General features: G+C 45.4%; 1 long non-coding RNA gene across 1 annotated transcript; it reads right to left on the reverse strand.

Moving 5' to 3' along the window:
• Positions 1 to 887: 887 nt before the first annotated feature.
• Positions 888 to 2,832, reverse strand: LOC139052146 (uncharacterized). Its single transcript, XR_011509736.1, has 2 exons — positions 2,412 to 2,832; positions 888 to 1,638 (listed from the first exon to the last, which is right to left on the reverse strand). It is a non-coding gene; the product is annotated as an uncharacterized lncRNA (long non-coding RNA).
• Between the last annotated feature and the right edge of the window lie 16,847 nt (positions 2,833 to 19,679).

A 19,679-nucleotide genomic window follows, 5' to 3' on the forward strand; every position in this document is an offset into this window, starting at 1 on the left:
TAGATAGATAGATAGATAGATAGATAGATAGATAGATAGATAGATAGATAGATAGATAGATAGATAGATAGATAGATAGATAGATAGATAGAATTACTACCAGTAAATGTAACCAGTAAATTTCATCCCGCGACCTCCTGTTTAGCAGCGCAATACCATAGTCGGTAAGCCACCACGGCAGCTCAGGACATTATGTCATAATGCCAAGCATTGAACGGCTTCCATTATCTCTCTCCGTGACCCCGAGGGCGATGCCTGTAAAGAATGCTGCGTGTTGAAAAGCATGCCCGTCGACTCGAACCTCCTTGGTTTTGTAAAGGGCGACTTCATTTGCATATACACATTAGTCAGCTACGGCTGTGAGGTAATCCATAAATTTATTATCTTAATCTTCCCCTCCGCTGTTGCGTTTTTTAGTTTTTAGTTCGTATGTCTAGTTAGTATCCCTTCAGAAAATATTGCAGGCTGACTGGCCACCTTAAACGTGTGCAGCCTACAATATTGCCTGAAGTTAGATATGAAGCGTCCTAACTGTAAACTAAACAGGAGATATAGGTATCAGCTACTAAGCCGCAGGTTATACCAGCCAGGCAAAGAAAAATTAATTTGACTGGCACGGCGATTTCAACGAATTGGTACATCTTAACTTCACGTACGTAGTGAACGATAAACAAGGACGAAAAAATAGAGCGAAGCGGGGACAAAGATCACAGTGCTTCATGTGTCCCCTCTTCCCCTTTTATTGGCGTTGTTCATTGTAAGCTAGGTATATGTGAAGTCAAGATGTGCCATCTCATGACCATTATAACAAGGAGATATGCGTAAATTCCTAGAATGCAAAAAGGGTGGCCCTCTAAAAAGGAAATATTCAGGAAAAACTACGAATATCGCACACGTGACAATATATTTTTTTCAGAACACAAAAAATGTAACACTTCACTGATCTTAGAGTGAAGCGGCATTCAAGTTCCGACAGGACTCTACGCAAATAAAAAAACAACGCAGAAATGTTCCCGTCTACTGTGAGCCGCCTCATCCGCGGAATTCTCGAGATACGCCATTTCGGGAAAGTTTCGCGTGCGCCGGCAGGCTTCCGGATCGACGATTGCAGGGCCGATTTTATGGAAGCCTATAATGTCCGAAAGAAGAGCCAGGACATCCTTGTACTGCTTGAAAAATGCGAGCATCCTTGTGAAGTCGAAGTCACAGTAGCGGCGCAGTGCTCAGCCTCGCGGAACTGGAACTCCCCGCACGTGTGTTGAAGCTCCCGTGGTGCTCGCCGTGGGACGCGGCAGCGCGTCGAAGGCGCCGACGGCGGGCTCCTCGACTACACGCGCGGTGCCATCCACGCAAAAACTGTTGGTGCACTCGCAGCGAGACACGCCGCCCTTGCGCCAAGCACCACCGCTGGAACTGTGGCCAGGACTGCGCAGTGCTCCTGCTACGATCAGGCGGTGGGCGGAGTTTTTCAGAACGCGGGGCTGGCGGCTCCTGGGATGACACACTGTACCAGCTGCGAGCTCGTTCCGCCTCCTGTGAACCCTCGTCTTCGTCGGTGAAGCTGGAGCGAGAAGCCACGCCGAGATTGCACCAGCAGATCCGCGACCACAATGGCTGACTCCTTGGTGGGGCTTTCCGCTAAAACACAAAGATTTCGCAGCAAATCAGACTGTTTGCATCACGCTTGATAAAAGTTACTTGATAGTTTATTTGTTCTCCTGTATCATATGTTTCATTCACATAATGAATTTCCATGCTAAACACTTAAAGAGCATGTAAATAGGCGAACATCAAATTATTTATCTTTAGTATAATTTTATTATGTGCCTAATCGTAGAGCAATGCATTAGGCTCCTGGGCGCTTATGTAAAAAAATCGTCATTCCTCTAGAAGTGTTGTCAAAAGCAGATGGCACCTAACCATGATTTTCTACGTTTTATTACCGAAAACAACCTGCCAGGGGCAAATACCCAGTTACAAACAAAATACATCTCCTTCCTCAGCTTTTGCTTACTTGAAAGCATCACAGGCAATCCAATAAGGCTTACACTAAAAGAACACACCCTCACGAAGCAAACGCAGGGTGGCGTTTGTTCTCTTTGTGTTCGGCCTTGTTCGGTACATGAAAGATATTTAGGCAAGCTTCAATATGCCCGCTGAACAGGTTGAAGGCGCCTGCGCACTCAATGTACAAAGGACATGCAGGTTTCTGTTCGGAATGCCTCTAAGTGATAAGAAGAATCCAAAATTACCCCGAAATCGTTTCGCGCCATCATTCCCACGGACCTTGTGTGTACAGTGCCACCAAGATGAGGGTGACCTCTCGCCAGAGCACTGCATGGAGGCTAGTTTTAAACTATCTCTCTCAGAAATTATATGGTTAGGCTCATAGAACATGAACAAATATTCACCTGTCGACTGTTCCGTTGACCAAGACGCTTCGGCAAACAGCTCCGGACCAATGGAACGCCGACACGTGGCAGCCGCCAGAAGGAAAGACCCCGGGATCCCTGCCGCGGTTCGTCCACCCACGAGAACGTTGAGATCGAGGATGACCGTGTGCGGATACAGTTGCTGACCACTGAAGGCGGCCGCAGCCGTCGTCTTGTTGAGCAGCACGGCGAAATCCGTGGCCAGTCGTCTTTGTGTCCTGGTGCACAGTCGTGGCGTCGAATTGAGGCCGTTGCATCATGACTGACACGAGGCGTCGCAAGAGTTTCACTCGGCGGAAAAGAAGGAGTTGCCGCTGGTCGCGTCCTGGAATGCTTGCTGGATTGTTTAGATGAAGCACTGCGGGACGAAAGCGCCTAGTTGCTCCCACAGAATGCGCGATGCACGAGACAGCTCCCTGGTGTGCTCTTCATTTTCTTCTACTCACGCGCCTAGAACACTTTCCAGGAAATATAGCTGGTGCATGCATATCGCGCGTTTCTTTTGGGCGATGCGCGTGGGTGCTCCGAAGAAGAAGACGAAGTGCTCCTGATTCTCGACCTGTCGGCTGAACTGGTCAGTGCTGCCGCTGTTTTTGTAAATAAACTTTTGAAATAGTCTTGAGTGTTCAATCCATCGTTCGCCTAACGTCTTTGGTGGAGGTTGGCGATTCCCATCGCCAACCGGGACAAGATCATGCCATCGCCTACGCTAGCCGCCGCCTCAGGAGCAGGGCGCAACTATTCGGTTACAGAGCGCGAATGCCTGGCTCTCATCCGGGCAGTTTCTAAATTCCGCCCATATTAGTATGGGACACACTTCTCGGTAATCAAGGACCATCATGCACTCTGCTCGCTTTCGTCACTAAAGGGTCCTACCGGTTGGTCGGTCGCTGGGCTCTGCGGTTACAACAATATTCATACACAGTAGTGTACGAATCGGACCGTTTACATCAAGACGCAGACTATCACGTTATCCAGTGGACGAATCACCCGTCATTACTGACACCAATACCGCGCTTGCGCTTTATCCGTTTCTCCACTGCTCCACGTCACCGACGAGCAACGCCGTGATGCCACCTTGTGCGCCAACCTTGATCTCTAGGAACCTTTGCCTTCCGATTCTTCCTTTCACTTGTTTGATTGTTGTTTCACTCGTTTGATTCTTCCCTACCTTGAACGCGATCTGCGATGAGTAGGGAGTCGGCGCGCGGAGGACTGATAGCTTCGTGTTCACGGCTTTCTCGCCACTTATTTCGCGTTGAAGCGCGAGGCAGCACGAACGACAATTCGCTCGATGCTGCCGCCACTATTCCTCACGCCGGTGTTTACAGCGAGTGCCCGCGCTCATGGGGTGACAAGTGTTCATGTTTGCTTGTGCGCGAGTGACACCATGATTGTTACTATATTTAGTAAGGGAATGTTCACGAATTATACGGCTTATAAGAATACAATCCTTACTTCGTAGCTTCATCAGCAGCAGCTTATTTTATCGTCACTGCAGGGCGAAGGTCTCTACCTGCGATCTCCAATTACCCCTGCCCTGCCCCAACCGATTCCAACTAGCGCCTGCGAATTTCCTCATTTCATCGCCTCACCTAGTCTTCGCTCATCCTCGATTGCGCTTCCCTTCTCTTGGCACCTATTCTCAAACCTAATGGTCCACCGGTTATCTAACCTACGCATTACATGACGTGCCCGGCTACGTTTTTTTCTCTTAATGTTAATTAGAATATCGGCTATCCCCGTTTGCTCGCTGATCCACATCGCTCTCTTCCTGTCTCTTAACGTTACGCCAATTATTCTTCCTTCCATCGTTATTTGTGCGGTCCTTAACTTGTTTTTGAGCTTTTTGTCACTCTGCAGGTTTCTGTCCCATATGTTAGCACCGGTAGAATGCACTGATTGTACACCTTTATTTTCAATATAATGGTACGCTTCCAGTCAGGATCTGACAATGCACGCCGTAGAAGCTAGCTCCAACCCATTTTTATTCTTCTGTAAGTTTCCTTCCCATGACCAGGGTTCCCTGTGAGTAATTGCCCTATGTAAACGTACTCCTTCACATACTCTAGAGGCTGACTGGCGATCCTGAACTCTTGTTCCCTTGCCCGGCTATTGATCATTACCTTTATCTTCTGCACATTAATCTTCAACCCCACTCTTATACTCTCTCTGTTAAGATCCTCAATCATTGGCTCTAACTCGTCCCCAGTGTTGCTGAACAGGACCATGTCATCTGCAAATCGAAGCTTGCTGAGATATTCGCCGTTGACCATTACTGCTAATCTTTTCCAGTTTGATAGCTTCAATACTTCTTCGTAGAACACAGTAAATAGCACTGGAGAGATTGTCTCATTGTCTGACCCCTTTCTTTAGAGGTATCTTTGTACTTTTATCGTGGAGAATTAAGGTAGCTGTGGAATCTCTGTAGATATTTTCCAAGATATTTACGTAAGCCTCTTGTGCTCCTTGCTTATGTAATGCCTCTATGAGTGTTGGCATCTCTACTGAATCAAATGCGTTTTCGTAATCTATGACAGCCATATAGAGCGGCCGATTGTTCTCTGCGGATTTCTCGATTACTTGATTGATGACATAGATGTGATCTATTGTAGAGTGTCCATTCCTGAAGTCAGCCTGTTCCCGTGGTTATCTAAAGCCTAGTGCTGTCCTTGTTCTATTGTAAACGATCTTGGTGTATATTCATATAATACTGGAAGTAAGCTAATAGACCTATTATTGCTTGTTAATTTAGTTAGTAAGCGAATATTTCAGAATTATAGGTATTACAAGAGTACTATATCCTAAAAGACTTCGTATAGCTGTCTACTAATTTGCTGTTCCCATCGAAGCTTCGCCTGTCGGGCGAAACAGAGACTTTTTTAATATTGACTTTTGGCAGCTTTTATTGCATTGTGTTTTCCAATCTCGCCTTCTAGCTAATCCCCCAGTAGAGTTCACTCTAAAGTACAACGACAGGAATTTCAAGCACATGATTGCCGCCATCGAAGCTTGACGGCTTACACCTTCTTTTCTCAATTGAGCGGCTGAGAAGCGGTACGGATACGACCACGCCTGGCAAAGTTGACGCTCCGTGAAAACGGAGGCGACCAGCTCGGGCGCCCGTACATCTGGTAGGTCACAAAAGATGCAGGCTGCCAGGGGCCACGTTGCACACCAACACAACCTGCCGCGCTGAAAGCCCCGACTGGCGCCACGGAGCAGTACACCTTAATCAAGGGCCCGCTGTGCTCAAGGACATTGTCAACTTGCCGCCGCCGGTTGTCTATGCTCACACGCCGGGCGCGATTGTTGCCGCACAACCAGAGAATACCGTCTGCTAAGACACAGTGTCCCAGTATACCGAAACTGGCTGCCGCAGTTTTTGTCTCGCTGTCCAGCCGGCCTCTCCTTGCACGCGCGCAGACGAGCATCGCGTAGGCAAGCGTTGCCGAGAAGCCCTCGTTCAGTGAAAGGAACGAGGAAGGGAAGCACGAAGGAAGGCTTCGGGGCTGCCTTACGGTAAGGGAGCGCCAAGGGTGTCACAGCAAGGAAGGTTTCCGAACTGGTGTAGGGCGGCCTTACTGCAATGAAAGCTTCCCTACAGGTAAGGACAGTTTCATAATTTGTTTTGAGGCTGGCGAAGCTAGCTACATTTAGGGAGGACAAAAGGCCCAAAATGTCTTCTAGTGTAAGTGCTTGATGTACCGTATTCTAAACAGTGGGGTTATAGTAACAACAACACGCAGAAAGAAGGCAGGAGATAAAGGCTGCCGATAAACCAGAGTCCAAATGAAAGTGAAGACACTAATATTTAGTAAAACTCCAATATGTTATGTGGTAAGGGTGAAGAATTCGCGACGATACCGACAGAGATTTTCACCATGCACTCCACTAAGCTGATGTGGATCAATCAGCGTGAATCCTTTCACCTACGGTGTCCCTCGTAAGTCCTAACCCGCTGTGCAGTTTGCGCAGTTTAAACTAATGTATTTAGTCTTTTAAAGATATGGCGGAGCTTTATAACGCGTGGTTATGGTGCATTGTAAAAGGAAGATGCATGTACGCATGTTTAGCTGAGGCCGAGATTACTTGTCAGGAGACGACAGCGCAGGCACTGAAGGCTGGGCACACCGACAGTGTATTCACATATACCGAAGGAAGTCGCCTTGACTGAGTGCGCGAATTCTCCCCATACACGGATTCCATTTAGTGGGCGACACGCAGTGCTAGACTTCTTACTGCCGGTGCTTCGTTATGGGGAGACACTATTTTATACAATACTCAAAAGATTTACTAATTCGTGTGAAGAACACCTAGCTAATCTTTACGGGAGGACTACATATATGCGGCGTCACATCTCCCATTTTTGCCTCACTGCGAACCCATGGACGAATTCGAAAGTAAAGCCGTCGCTCGCAGCGAAACTCTTATCCTGGGCCTGACACATACCGGCTGCCTGGAATTGGATCTTCGCGTCACGATGCTTCATTCCGAGAGTGATTTTTTTACAGAAATAAAAACCAAATGGGTACCCCACATACCGACCTAACTTAATGTAAGTTGAGATCACTGGACGTCCTCTTTTGTGCTGTCATGCGCTTGTCTAGGCTTAGACAGCCTCTGATCTGGACATTAGAAAAGAATCCCCGGCGCGTAAGTATCGTAGTCGCTTACTGAGTAGAACATTACGCCAATGAACGCCGTGAAAACAGCGTGTCGAATATCAAACTAAACGCCTGTTCGAGCTTCTTCGCATTGCACCCGATCTCCGTATCAATCCGCTGACGCCGATTATTTATTCTGCTCGCGGTGAGCAGACGATGCCACATTGGTTGGTGGACACTCTGCAAAAGCCCCAAATGAATGTGAGCCTCGCTGCAAGAGGAACGCTTCTTCCTGGAGGGTCAAGAAAAATCCCAAGTGCGGCACTGTGACTTCGTCTACAGCGCGAGGCTGTAGTAGTGGCCCTGTGGTGCTCTCGCGTATCCCTGCGCAATGGGTTGCCAGCTGCAGCGCGTTAATCTCTTCGTACATTGGTCCAAGACCGCCCACAAGTCCGTGCCCTTATGCGGCTGGAAGCTGCGCATTTTCAATGTACGCGTTCGCCTAAAGATGTGAAGCTTTTGCGCGTGGATGATGTGGCTATAGATTACCTTGAACAAGGTTTCGCAAGTTTGAATAACGACGTTCGTAGCTCTGCCATGATCTGAAGGGCATGTGCATTTATTCTATTGACAATTTCGTGCTCCCCCCAAGCATAGAGCCAGAACCTTGGGTGAATATGGAGACAATATATTCATTGAAAACGGAAAGCGAAGCGTCTGATGAAAGAAAGGGCCACCATCCTTGAACTTCAATGAAGTTTTTCCCGCGCTTTCAGTGTCAGTTCTTCGTGCGATGCGTTACTATTTGGCAACACTGTTACTAACTATATCGCAGATTATCGTCTGAGATTTTAGAGAACGCAAAGAAAGCTTAAATTAAATAGTGCGTCATGGTATACGTCGATGGTTGTCCCAGAGCATTTCTATAGCTTTATAATAATCACCTATTCAAAGTGTTTTCTCACCATATAGGAAGCTACAGGAAAAAAAAAGTTGGGTCATTACTTTTTAATATTCACATTATATTTCATCAGGACGTACTACATAGTTTAGGTTGAATTTGAAGTCGTTGCGGAGACCCGGTAGTTTCTCGTGAAGAATTTCGGAATTCCAGAGACCGACAATGGCCCCAGTCCTTCAGTAGCGCACATCAAAATACAATTAGACCTCGATATTGGTAAAATCGGTAGTTTGCTTCGTTATAACAAAATTTCGTTCTATTGAAACTAGACCTTTTATGCAATTGAGGACAGTCGCTGATGGCTTTTTTTTTTCGCGCAACGGGCAGAAATATTGGAAAAACATTGCGCAATCAGAAAAAGCAAATTTCAAGTAGAAAAGCTCAATTTTCTTAATTTGAGAGTCGGTGACGAAATATACGCTTTCATGCCGCGTCGACTATATGCAAAGCAAAGCGAGCCGCACTTTCGCTTCCACTCTGCCCACGCAGCTGATAGTGTCGTCCACAGTGGGTAGACGCTATCACGAAAAGCAGCGGGAGCGGTGAGCGAGTGGTTCGTCTCGTGTGCCTCTGGCTGCAACGCGTCTCCCGAGATTCGAGATTACGCAATCTCGGCAAAACAGCACACAGGATACCACGCCGTCTCGACAAGCCCAACTTTTGTGCCCGCGGCAGATTACCTCTCAAACATGGCACGCTGGTTGCGTATGCGCTAAGCTGCAGTGACAGCCACGCACAGCTGCGGTCGCGCTCGAAAAGGAGACCGATGTTTACACTAAGAGGATTCTGACAGACATTATCTCAGCTTTCTATTTTATCGCTCTTGATGCTCATATTGGCAGAGCAGTACTTTCCAATATACCAGCAATAAAGACCTTTATGAATACCCATTCTATTGCCTACTCGTCACGCTTGTCTCGTGGTTGAGAAAATCACAACAATTTAAAGACTGGTACTGCGTGGCGTACCGACTGCTCAAACTAAATGAAGCTAAGGATTACAATAATAACACAACGGAGAGCTTTAGGCAAAAGGCACTCGCTGTGTGACGATGGGACTGATCATGCTAGTCATGATTACTCTTTTTTTTTATTTCCACATGAGGAATTATCTGCTTAGGCTTATTTAGCTAACTTTTGATTACTTACCTAGAATACAAAGGGTCAACGCAAAAGTTGTGGATTCTTTCGTGAAATGACCGATAGGAGCATTTAAAACAACGTCGGTCCTTTGTGGTCATTTTTTTTTCGGACAAGAAGAAGAAACCCCGCAAAACTAAAGAAGGTTCCAAGACACAACGCACGCGCGAGCCGGGGATTGCAGCGCTCTGAAACATAAGCCTGCTCTAATAATTGCATAGCTTATTGCAGACATGGGTAATGAACGCAACTTCTGCGATGCAAGACGCACGATGCTATCCGATGCGAGATTTTTTTTTATTAAATGAAGCATTTTAATGATGGGAAATTTATATGTTTTCGTATGTATGACAAGTAGCTGGATTATAATAATCACATTACAGGGTAGGTTTGCCTGTCCGTACGTTTATTACTTAGCAGGGGCGGCGTCCCACTAAGTTCTCAGGTGTGCATTACTACTGCGGCCATGCGATTAGGAGTCGCAATTTTATGTACCCGGCCATCTCGTGTTTCTGGCCACTCGTGGCCAACTTGCGTATTATCGAGAGCTTCGCTGAGCTCAGGCCACGCGGAAGTTGGAAGAAAAGGTCACGCAAGTTTCAAGACTGAATATGTGTGCAGGTGCCAATATCGGAAGAGCTGCAACGCGTCTCCCACGTGCGGTGGTGGACAGAGTGTCCTGCGTTTCACGCGTAATTCCCGGATTCCCAGTCCAACTCCGTGCATTTCCTCGGCGACCCATCAGCGGATATGTCTGTCCCCACGCAGTGAGGTGCAATAATATAGCGGAAAGTACGACCCGCTCGGGTTGTTTAAATCGAATAGCTTTCTTTGGCTCTTTAGTCCGCCGCTGTCGTTGTGTTCACACTTTCACCGCTGATGCGAAAGCGTCGACGGAGGGGGCGCGTGCCCTCACGCCACCGAGTTGCGGTGAACGTCCGTAGCCGAGCGTAAACTAGTGCAACTGTCAGAGATAGTTGTAGGCTCAGATGCTGTGCTGGAGCGCGCGGGGAACGAGCGCCATCTCCTTCTCCCTCTCCCCCGGCATGGCGGCTCAAGGGGAAGAGATTGGCAGCCGAATTTTACGCCGACTTTCGCACCGCCTAGAGACTACACGCATATCAAGAATAAATTCTGGGGCTCCGTGGAGCAAAAAGCGCGATATGAGCCACGATCACGAGTGAAAAATGTTCCGCCACAGCCGAGGGCTATAGTGGCGGAAAACACGTAGAATCGGAAATAAGATTTCTTTTTATTTCGTTCGGCCAGTCCTGCATAATCAGTGTGCAAGCGTCCTATTAGATGGCGAGTTTTCTCAGTTTTCTGGACTTTCCCTGACAAACAAGCAAAGAAAAAAGAAACTTATCAATCATCAATGGCTAATGGCAGAAATGGAATAGCTTTTACCTTTTAGCGGCTTATAGCTCCGCAGAAGCGTAAGGCGATTTACTTGCATTGACAACCATTGTCGCCGGTTATTGCACAATCCTTCTGTTATTATACCTGGAGCTTGGCGCATGATGGCCTTAGTTGCCTATGTGCCATAAAACACAACACAACACACCCTTCTGTTATTAATACCTTTTGTTAATTTGCTCCCACTTCAAACAAACACGCTTCCTTAAGCGCCTTCATCGCAATGACCGTTTTCTAGAGTATGGACATCCCATCATAAGCTTTAACTTGGTAAATAAAGGGCAAGCCACAGGCACCTCTAAATGTTTTTTTTTTTACTTTAAAGTAGTTGCGCCTGCCCTCAAAAACGGAAACCAATGTTGGGGCAAAAAAAAATAGAAAACACAGTCTCAGGAATTTCTAGAGTGTCTATAGAAAGGAAAAATTACGAAAGAAAGCATGCAGATGGCACAAACACCGCCAAAGCGCTTCAATAGAAATGCGCTAACATTTTCGGCCAATAGTGCACGCTGTAATAAGAAAGTGCGCATAGATAAAGAATTTCCAACGCGAATGCGCATAGGGTTGTTTTTTTCGTTCTTGTACTTTTTTCTTTAAAAAAAATAAAGAAAGCACAAACCTCAAGGCTCTGCGATCACCATGCAGTATGTCGACACAAGACACTAAACAATGCAAACCACATCGATACATAAAATTAGTCTTAAGAGGAACCTTTAGCTCGGGCCCTACTTTTACGCGGCCTATTCAAATACATGTAAAGCGCAAGATCCTTTTTCTCAAAAAAACCCTGGAGCGATTTCAACTAAATTTGTTGCATTTGAGAGAGAAAGTTAAATTCTAGTGACTGCTGGAAGCGGAGTTGCGATTTAGGGCATGAATATTGTTAAAGGGATTTTTTAACATTCGATACTTTGAAAATATAGAAGCACGAATTTTATCATTAATAGCTCTGCATCAAGAAAGATATCGCAGTTCTGTAAACGGCATCCACTAGATCATTGAAAGCGGACAAACTTGATACGTCATTTTATATTTTACCTGAATTTACTACGTTCTTTACAAGGGTTCCGCAAAAGCTGTATTTCCATATTACTCAATTTTTTAGGTTCATGTGTAACATGTCAATTTTGTCCACTTTAGATGTACCATTAGACAAAATTCACATTATTGTGATATCATTTTTAATTGCTGACATACAGCGTTGTAAACTTCCTAGTTTCGTTTTCTGATTTTTTTTTATTCTTGCCACTTTTCAATAAGAAATTGCCGACCTAAATCGAAAATTCGAAATCAACAGCCACTAGATTTTAAGTTTTCTTTTAAATGCAACAAACCTCGCCAAATTGGGTGCAGTGATTGCCGCGAAAAATGTATTCACCTTTTACATGTATTTAGATAGGAGCACCCGAGCTAAAGCTTGCTCTTAAGTGTAGTGAGAAATTGTTCTTGTGAATTCTATTTCTGTTACTTTCTTTTTATAGGAACAACCTAACTAACATTCCAACTATTACGAACATCATTTGGTCACCATAATGGTGGGAAAATTATCGATGACGCGCCCTGGGCCGCCAATCGGATAGCTCGCCCACATGACGTCAATTGGGGGATTTACGTCATATGGCTAGGGGCGGCTGAAAATTCCGTGGAGCAGGGTGCTGCGATGGGCAGCGATGTACAATTTTAAAACCTTATAATAAATTACACGCCTTACAATACCAATATCTCAGCCGTAGAACCTATTTCGTTCCTCATCCGCGGCTCGATAGAGCTCAAGCATTAACGCTCCGTCTGCTACAAACGAATGCCTATCCCAATCCGTCGCTCTTACACAAAATCTAGCCGGATACTTACACCAATGCTACCTGCCGCGATTGTGGAGAAACAGCCACATCAGACTGCATGCTCTGGCGGTGTGCCCGGTCACGCTCTATCATCGATAACAGCTCGGCCAGATGAGGGGGGGGGGGGGGGGGGGGTTCTCCGCAGCCCTCTTCTGGCTGACTAACCCTGGGTTGTCCAGCAAGCCCACGATGCAGCCGAGAGGCTCGGCCTTCCGGCTTTCACGTGGCAGCGGCCCGCTTCGTGAACACTCGCGATCTGCAGGACTTCATTAAAGTTTTACCATACCATACCATACGCGGAGCACTTAGATGCGTCAATTAATGATCAGAAGGACCTACCCTAACGACTCAGTACGTTTGTACAAAATCGTCAAAATCATTTCAGGGTCACTTTAAGAGTCGCGATGCCCGCAACGTGTGCTGTCGCACGTTCTTACATGCGCTCAATAGTCGTTGCACGTACTCTCGGTAATTTTCAATCGTTCGCGCTGCAAACCATTGAGTGTGACTCAATGTTCATTGGGCCACAGCTATACATATCGACGCACGTGAATATTCATTCCTGCCTAGAACTATCAGAGACTGGAACGCCCTGCCATCATCGGTTATGCAGCGTACCTTGGCTCAAACCTTGGAAAAATTCACAATGACATAATTACAAACCGAAATATTTATGTTTGCTTCCATTCTTTTAGATATATATATATATATATATATATATATATATATATATATATATATATATATATATATATATATATATTTTTTTACTTTAATATCAACTAGTACATATACCATGTATCGCCTGTTTTATGAATTCGAATGTTTTTCATGACTTAGAAGAGTCATTGCCAAATTATTATATTACTGTTAAATTAGTTTATCTGTCTTCTATCAATATCACGTTATTGATGTAATTTCAAAATTAATGGCCGGAGTGTTATACTGCTGTACAAATTCTGTCGGTTCTTCTTGCATGGCTAACACTTCTATCGTGCAGTTCACCGTGGTAACACCCAGTTTGTATGTTCGACAACATATTATTGTTGTAACATCCAGTTGTGTATTTGTGATGCCTTAACTGCCACTCTGTAACGGCCCTTATGGCCAACAGTACCGCAAACAAATAAATAAATATCAATAAAAATCAGCTATCAAATGCGCCAGGAAGTAAATGCAAGCGCAGGAAGAGCAACTTTACATTGCGCTCGCTAAACAGGCGCCTCGTGGCTGAAGTGCTTGCTAATACATCGGCCTTATTACTGACCATAGCGCGAGTGCATGCACCGGGTGTCCGCGTCTTCAGATTGAGTGGAAACCCTTTACCATTTTCCAGTATTTCTGTATGCTAGCAAGGAAGTTCTCGTGGGCCATACCGTGGGTCAGGATAACGAGGGTCTGTAAGCGCACCGAGTACCTGGAACTTCATAACTGTTCTTTTCAACAATTCGAAAAGAGGAACGGAACTGTGGGAATTCTATTGTGAAAATAAAAGGGATATGATAAAGTTGTGAGTAAACAATGCTCCGAGAGGATCCAAAAGAACATGCAATACAGTATCGGTGATGATGCTGTACACTTAACCGAAACGGTTCTCAACGAATTTTCGCTCCTATTGCCATCCTGCATGGATAGCCTGAATACCCTTAAGGAGGTCGTATTCATTAGTCGAGCTAACAAATACCCTGCCGCGTTGGCGCCAAATCCATGCGACGTACGCCTGAGGTTTCGAGTCTAGTCTTGAGTTTAGAGTGGTTATGAGTTCCATTTGCTGCCTCTTTCTTTTTTTTATGTGCATGTAATAATAAAACGCATGCGCTAACGAAGTTGCTGTAATGCAATAACTTAACTATAGAAAACACAAAGAAATTAAAGCCCCTAAAGCCTAGGATTGGTTCAGAAAGTCCTCAGGCAATCTTCACATTTTCCTAATCATCATTACGTATGCACGAACAGCGCGAGCGTCACGAAGACAGCGAGCGTGCCCCTCGCGTGATTGACCCGTGCACTGCTGCCTGTGTTCCACGTTCGTCGGTGCCTGCAACGCAACGCCTTTCGGTGAGAAACAACATCTTCCATTCGGAATTCTTCGGCTGTGGACCGATACATTTTATGCCAGCAACCTCAGCTGTATTGTCGCGTGCCGGACTCTCTTTTTACAAGTACCACTGCTGAGAAGGCTTAAGACTATAGTGAGCTGTTAAACTCTTTATAAGGGAGCGCAATGGGATTACGGCTGGGTATCGAATAAAAAAAAAATTTCCGCAACTAACATACAATCTTTCATCCGTTAAATTATCGATTAATTGTATTGCAGGAGTTATGTTCGCGAGCAAATTAAATGAGCAGCACTGGAAATTTATGTCTGTATACATGACAGGAGAAGTAAACCATGCTATTTGACTATTTGCCTGTCAGCCGGACTTTGCGCGTTTGGACATGTCGAGCATACCTAACCAATTGCGACGAATTCGAAGGTCCAGCTGCGGAAACGTCAGGAGTTAGCTTATAGTAGTAAATTTGCGAGCTCCTTTCCCTATTAACAGTACTGCAATAAAACTGTACTGAAGACGTGCTCGCATGGATCCACTCGCAAGTGCAATAATTTCGCGGTTTCGGCTAATTGGTAGGCTACATTTAGACAGCACAGCATATTGTAGAAGCAAGCCCAGATAGACGAAGTTTATTTGTAAATTTCAAATATATGCTGGGGTTTTACGAGCTAAAACCACGATATGATTGAGGCACACCGTAGAGGTGGAGTCTGGCTTAACTGCACTCTTAGAATAACTGGCTCCCTGTAGTACGGCATTAAGTTTATCGGGAATTGTCGTTGCAAATAAGTGTCATTAAGCAAAGGAATGAAAGAGGCTATTCGCGATACGTTCATGATCACGTTGCGCTGAGTTTTGCAGAGTCAAAAAAATTGGACAGGAGAGAACAAGAACGCAGATGGACGAATAACAATGACGCAGTGCGCTTCATCCGTCCACGTCCCTCGTCGTCTTTTGTAATTTTTGCCAGTGTAAAACTCTGCGCATCGTAATCATGACAGGAATCTCATTACACTGCGACTATAGATGAGGCTGCTTTATGTCGATTATCTTAACGATGACCATTTGTACTTTTTATTCCTTGCGCTAAAAACGTTTCGATGACTCTAGTGAAGTCCCACTCAAGTCAAAAGTCATTACATTATGCCACTTTTTCTTTTGCTAAAAATGCCCATACTTAGATTCGGGCCAAAAGTGGGCTTGTCCAGTATTATCAACAGCAACCTTCTAGTACTTTTTTGCAAGCGATTTTCCCGGCTGTGCTACGTCAGCCTATAAGGTGGCTGGCTATGTGGCAATAAATACCGCCTGGCAATAGATGCCCATTCATCGTAGACAATTTTTGGCGGACATGTAAAAAATTATTGGCATTGTACGCCAAACTTCAGTTACTTCCAAATTAACGTTACCATGACTGCTCCGTTTTCAGGCAAGTTCATCAGGAGTTTGCAGTGATCACCTGGAACGGAGAGTCCTCACGCCTGTCTCCTCCGCCTGCAAGTCCGAAGTCAGAAACTGACCGAGAGGTGGAAGGCCCAAGGCACCTCCTGGCCTTGCACTGGAGCCGCGGCCGAAATTCCGAGAGCGCCAGTATCTACGGGGACGTCTGGAAGGAACCACAGCGAGTGATGTCCAGAGAGGCGTCGAGTATGCTGCTCACGGCTGTCGCGTCTGGAGTCGCCGCGGACTCCTGCTGTACAAGCGATCGTGGGAGCACAATCCACTCTGGTGTGCTTGACATACATCAAGCACTGCCGACACCACAACTCAGGTACGCCATATATAGTTCGTATTTCTTGCACTGCCACGCAGAGGCAAAATGATGCCTCATCCGCGCCGCTATACTAAGAATTTTACAGCTATACATGTTAAAGGGGTTTTACCGACTTTTCATTGGAGGCATTACAGGATGCGGTGGAGAAACTTCACTCATTTTATACTCCGTTGCCTTAAGCGCGCGACCGCAGAGAACTGAGATGCAGCAAAAGCAATAACAGCGAAATTAAAGGCCATTCCCGCGGCAAACCTAGGTACCAATCTCGAAAATCCTCAAGAGAAAGATAAAGAAGGTGAATGAGACAAACGAGTTACAACTTAAAAAAGAGGACAATTGTGTCGACGTACTGTTACACACAGCTTCCGAACAAGTGGCCAAATATATCGAAAGTAACAGCGCATTCTCAAGTCCCTTCAAAGCCTACTGCAAATACAGAACCCTAGCCGCGAAGTAATGGGAAGCCAGCGGTGCAGGTGGTTACACGAGGGTAAGGCGTGCACAACAGACGTGTTGCTAAGGTGCTTGCGTCAAGTCAAGCGTGTCGCAGGCGAGAGATAATTCAGGGGTCGCCAGGCGAAGGATAACTGGACTCTGTAAGGCATCAGATCGGCTGCGCCGAAAAGACAAGAATGTAGAAATCAAACTGTATAGAAATTGACGATTGACCGTTTGGAAGCTTTGTGGGTTTCATTACAAACCCGTAGGGCTTTTCCTGAATTAAGGAACAAGCGGTACTCCCTAATGACAACGATCTCTAAAGACACAGGTTGCGACTTGGTGAGCGACTGCAATGAACGATGGGAAAACTTTGCGTTTGCTTTGAAATGAGTAGCAGCATTTACATAATTATATGTTAATCACGTTGTTTGGATAGACACTCCTGGTAAAGCACGTGATAAGTAATGAGAAAGCATTTAGGAATACTTGCTACAGAATAAAAAAAACAATATTAGAATTTCGAGCACTGCTTGATCCAAGTGTGCAAGTTACACAATCCTTGAAATATTTCTGATCCTCAATCCTCTATATAGGACAACACTTCTCATAATGAAAATCATGATGGAAGCTTCGAATGGGGGGATATTTTACCCTCTTCCGCCACCACGTGTCTTGAAAGTGTATATGACGCATATTTTGCCGTCACGTGAGACTAGAGCGCATTTTTGCTATCAAAAGGAATTAATGCGACCTCTTCAGTGACTCAGATGTCGGGACAGCTTCCATGACTTACTGTCGTACTTAAATGTAGGCTGATGCTTTTCTTTAAAAAGCAATGCAGGAAATTAAGAGGTTGTTTTAGATTCGAGGAGGTGGTTTGGCCGCAACCGCCAGACAGTGTGCACCTCAGAAAGACCAATACCACAAGGAGAAAGAACATGTACCTGATTTCATAAGCACACAAAGAGAAGCGGGAACTTCCATAACGCCATGATTACACAGGTGAAGGCGAAGGAGATCGCAAAATTTCGAAGCGTCTCTCAGAACAAGTTGAAACGTTCGAGTCTTTTTTAACTTTTACCATGCCTACATCGCTTAGTGAGGTAGTGAACTGGGCCACGATGGCAATGCAGGAAGTTCATGCTGATCTGGTCATACGAGCAGTGCAGAAACGCAACTGCTCGAACATGTTGAATTTTTTCCCTTCGGTGTAGAACTCAGAATTTTTGTTTAGTTCCTAAGCTTTCGAGTTTCGAAGTTCGACCTAGAATATACTCTAGTCTAGAGTCGAATAAATACGGTAATTATTCAACAGCAAAACTTCTACACCTCACTCTTTCTGCGGGCGTCTTTATATGTGGCCGTCACTGCACACGGAAAATAGTTTCCTTTTCTGTGGCAATGTTGCATTTCGGTCAGCGCTCGAGGTGTTATCTCGCTTATTTGTTGCGAAATGCATGTTTGAAAGACGCGTCCTTCTTGTTTTTATGCAAAGGTCAACATTACTTTTCCTTTTGTAACATTTTCGTGGGAAGCTCCCAGTCCATTAATGATTCTAGCATCGTGTGGGACTACACGAGGTAGGAACCAACAAGGCTTTTATGGCGTCTTCTGTATGAAGAAAAAACATGTCACTTCTCCTTTACAGTTTTCCAGTAATACGGTCTCGATAGATGACCGCCTAAGTTTATGATGCCGAAAAATTATTCAGAGGTGTATAAACATAGATCAGTACCACTGAATTTCTTAGTGGTCACATGTGGAGACTATGCATGTTTCTTCTAGACTGAGTAACAACTTTGAAGCTGTACTTTTTAATTATTTTCTGGCACGGCTACTTCTGATCTTCTCAGTCGGTATGTGTTATTATTAAAGCACGTAGCACCCCTCAAAAATTTTTTTTCAAATCTTGTCTCTAAAATATTAACATGCGATCATACCCGGGCCGAAAGCCACAGCCTAGCCTGATCGAACGTGCACGGGAAATGGCCATGGCCCGCGGCTACCTGGAATGAGGAGGACACCCACCTAGGGCGTAAACTGCGCTTGCTCATTATAAAAGTTTATTCTCTGTATCTCTCTCTTCCTCCGCGATGAAATTGCTTCGATGCTCAATCTCCCTTGAAAGACTTGGCTTGTTCTTCCGTCTTTTCGATTTTTTTGGAATCCTGCTCTTTACTTCCTTCTAAAAGGATTGTTTATATTGAAGGTTCCATATTTGAACATGCCGCCTAATTTAATTAATCGCTCTATGACCGTCAAGAAATTGCATACTTCAAGCGAAAAATTACCCCCCAAAATGAACAGCAGGCTGAAAATAATGACTGCAATCATGTCCTGAATATGACTTTTTATCGCACCACTCGGTTCAGCGATGATCACCATACAATAACATAAGCTGTATTTCGCAGCAGCTCACAGGCGTTGGAGCAATACGGTACCACTCTTTCGAGCCGGTGCCGAGGACCGCCCATGGGTTCAGCCCAGATACTGCGTGGAAGAGGTTCTGGCCAAGGTTTGGAGCGCGTGTTTCGAGGTTCTACTCCGCGCCCAGCGTCCAATGGCTGGCACAAGGACGGCGAGGGTTTCCCGATCCATGGACTTCGCCCTCGACGCCCGCCTCAGCGCACCCCTCGACGATGCTTGAGGTACCCACAGCCTATTGCTAAAGCAACTTGGCACGAGTGCTATTGCTATAAGCAGGCAATGTGGCTGGATTAGATATGAGCAGTAATATGACACGCGGAAACATACCGTTGCTCATTGCTTACCACATTGTAAAGAACAGTAAGAGGTATATTCCTTTTATTTCACGCTCATAGGTTTCGTAGATATACGTATACGGAGCCTCACATCGTAGCATATATAATGACAGCTCAATTTACTGACGGGCCACAAAGACATGAACGAACTAGAAGTTATAATAACGGCAGTACTCGCTCCGTGCGAACAGTCACAGCAACAGCTCATAAAATATACTTCCTGGTGAATAGTCAGTTCATTTTTTACATTTC

The sequence above is a fragment of the Dermacentor albipictus genome, unplaced genomic scaffold (assembly GCF_038994185.2).
Source record: "Dermacentor albipictus isolate Rhodes 1998 colony unplaced genomic scaffold, USDA_Dalb.pri_finalv2 scaffold_19, whole genome shotgun sequence".
Classification (NCBI taxonomy): Eukaryota; Metazoa; Arthropoda; class Arachnida; order Ixodida; family Ixodidae; genus Dermacentor; species Dermacentor albipictus.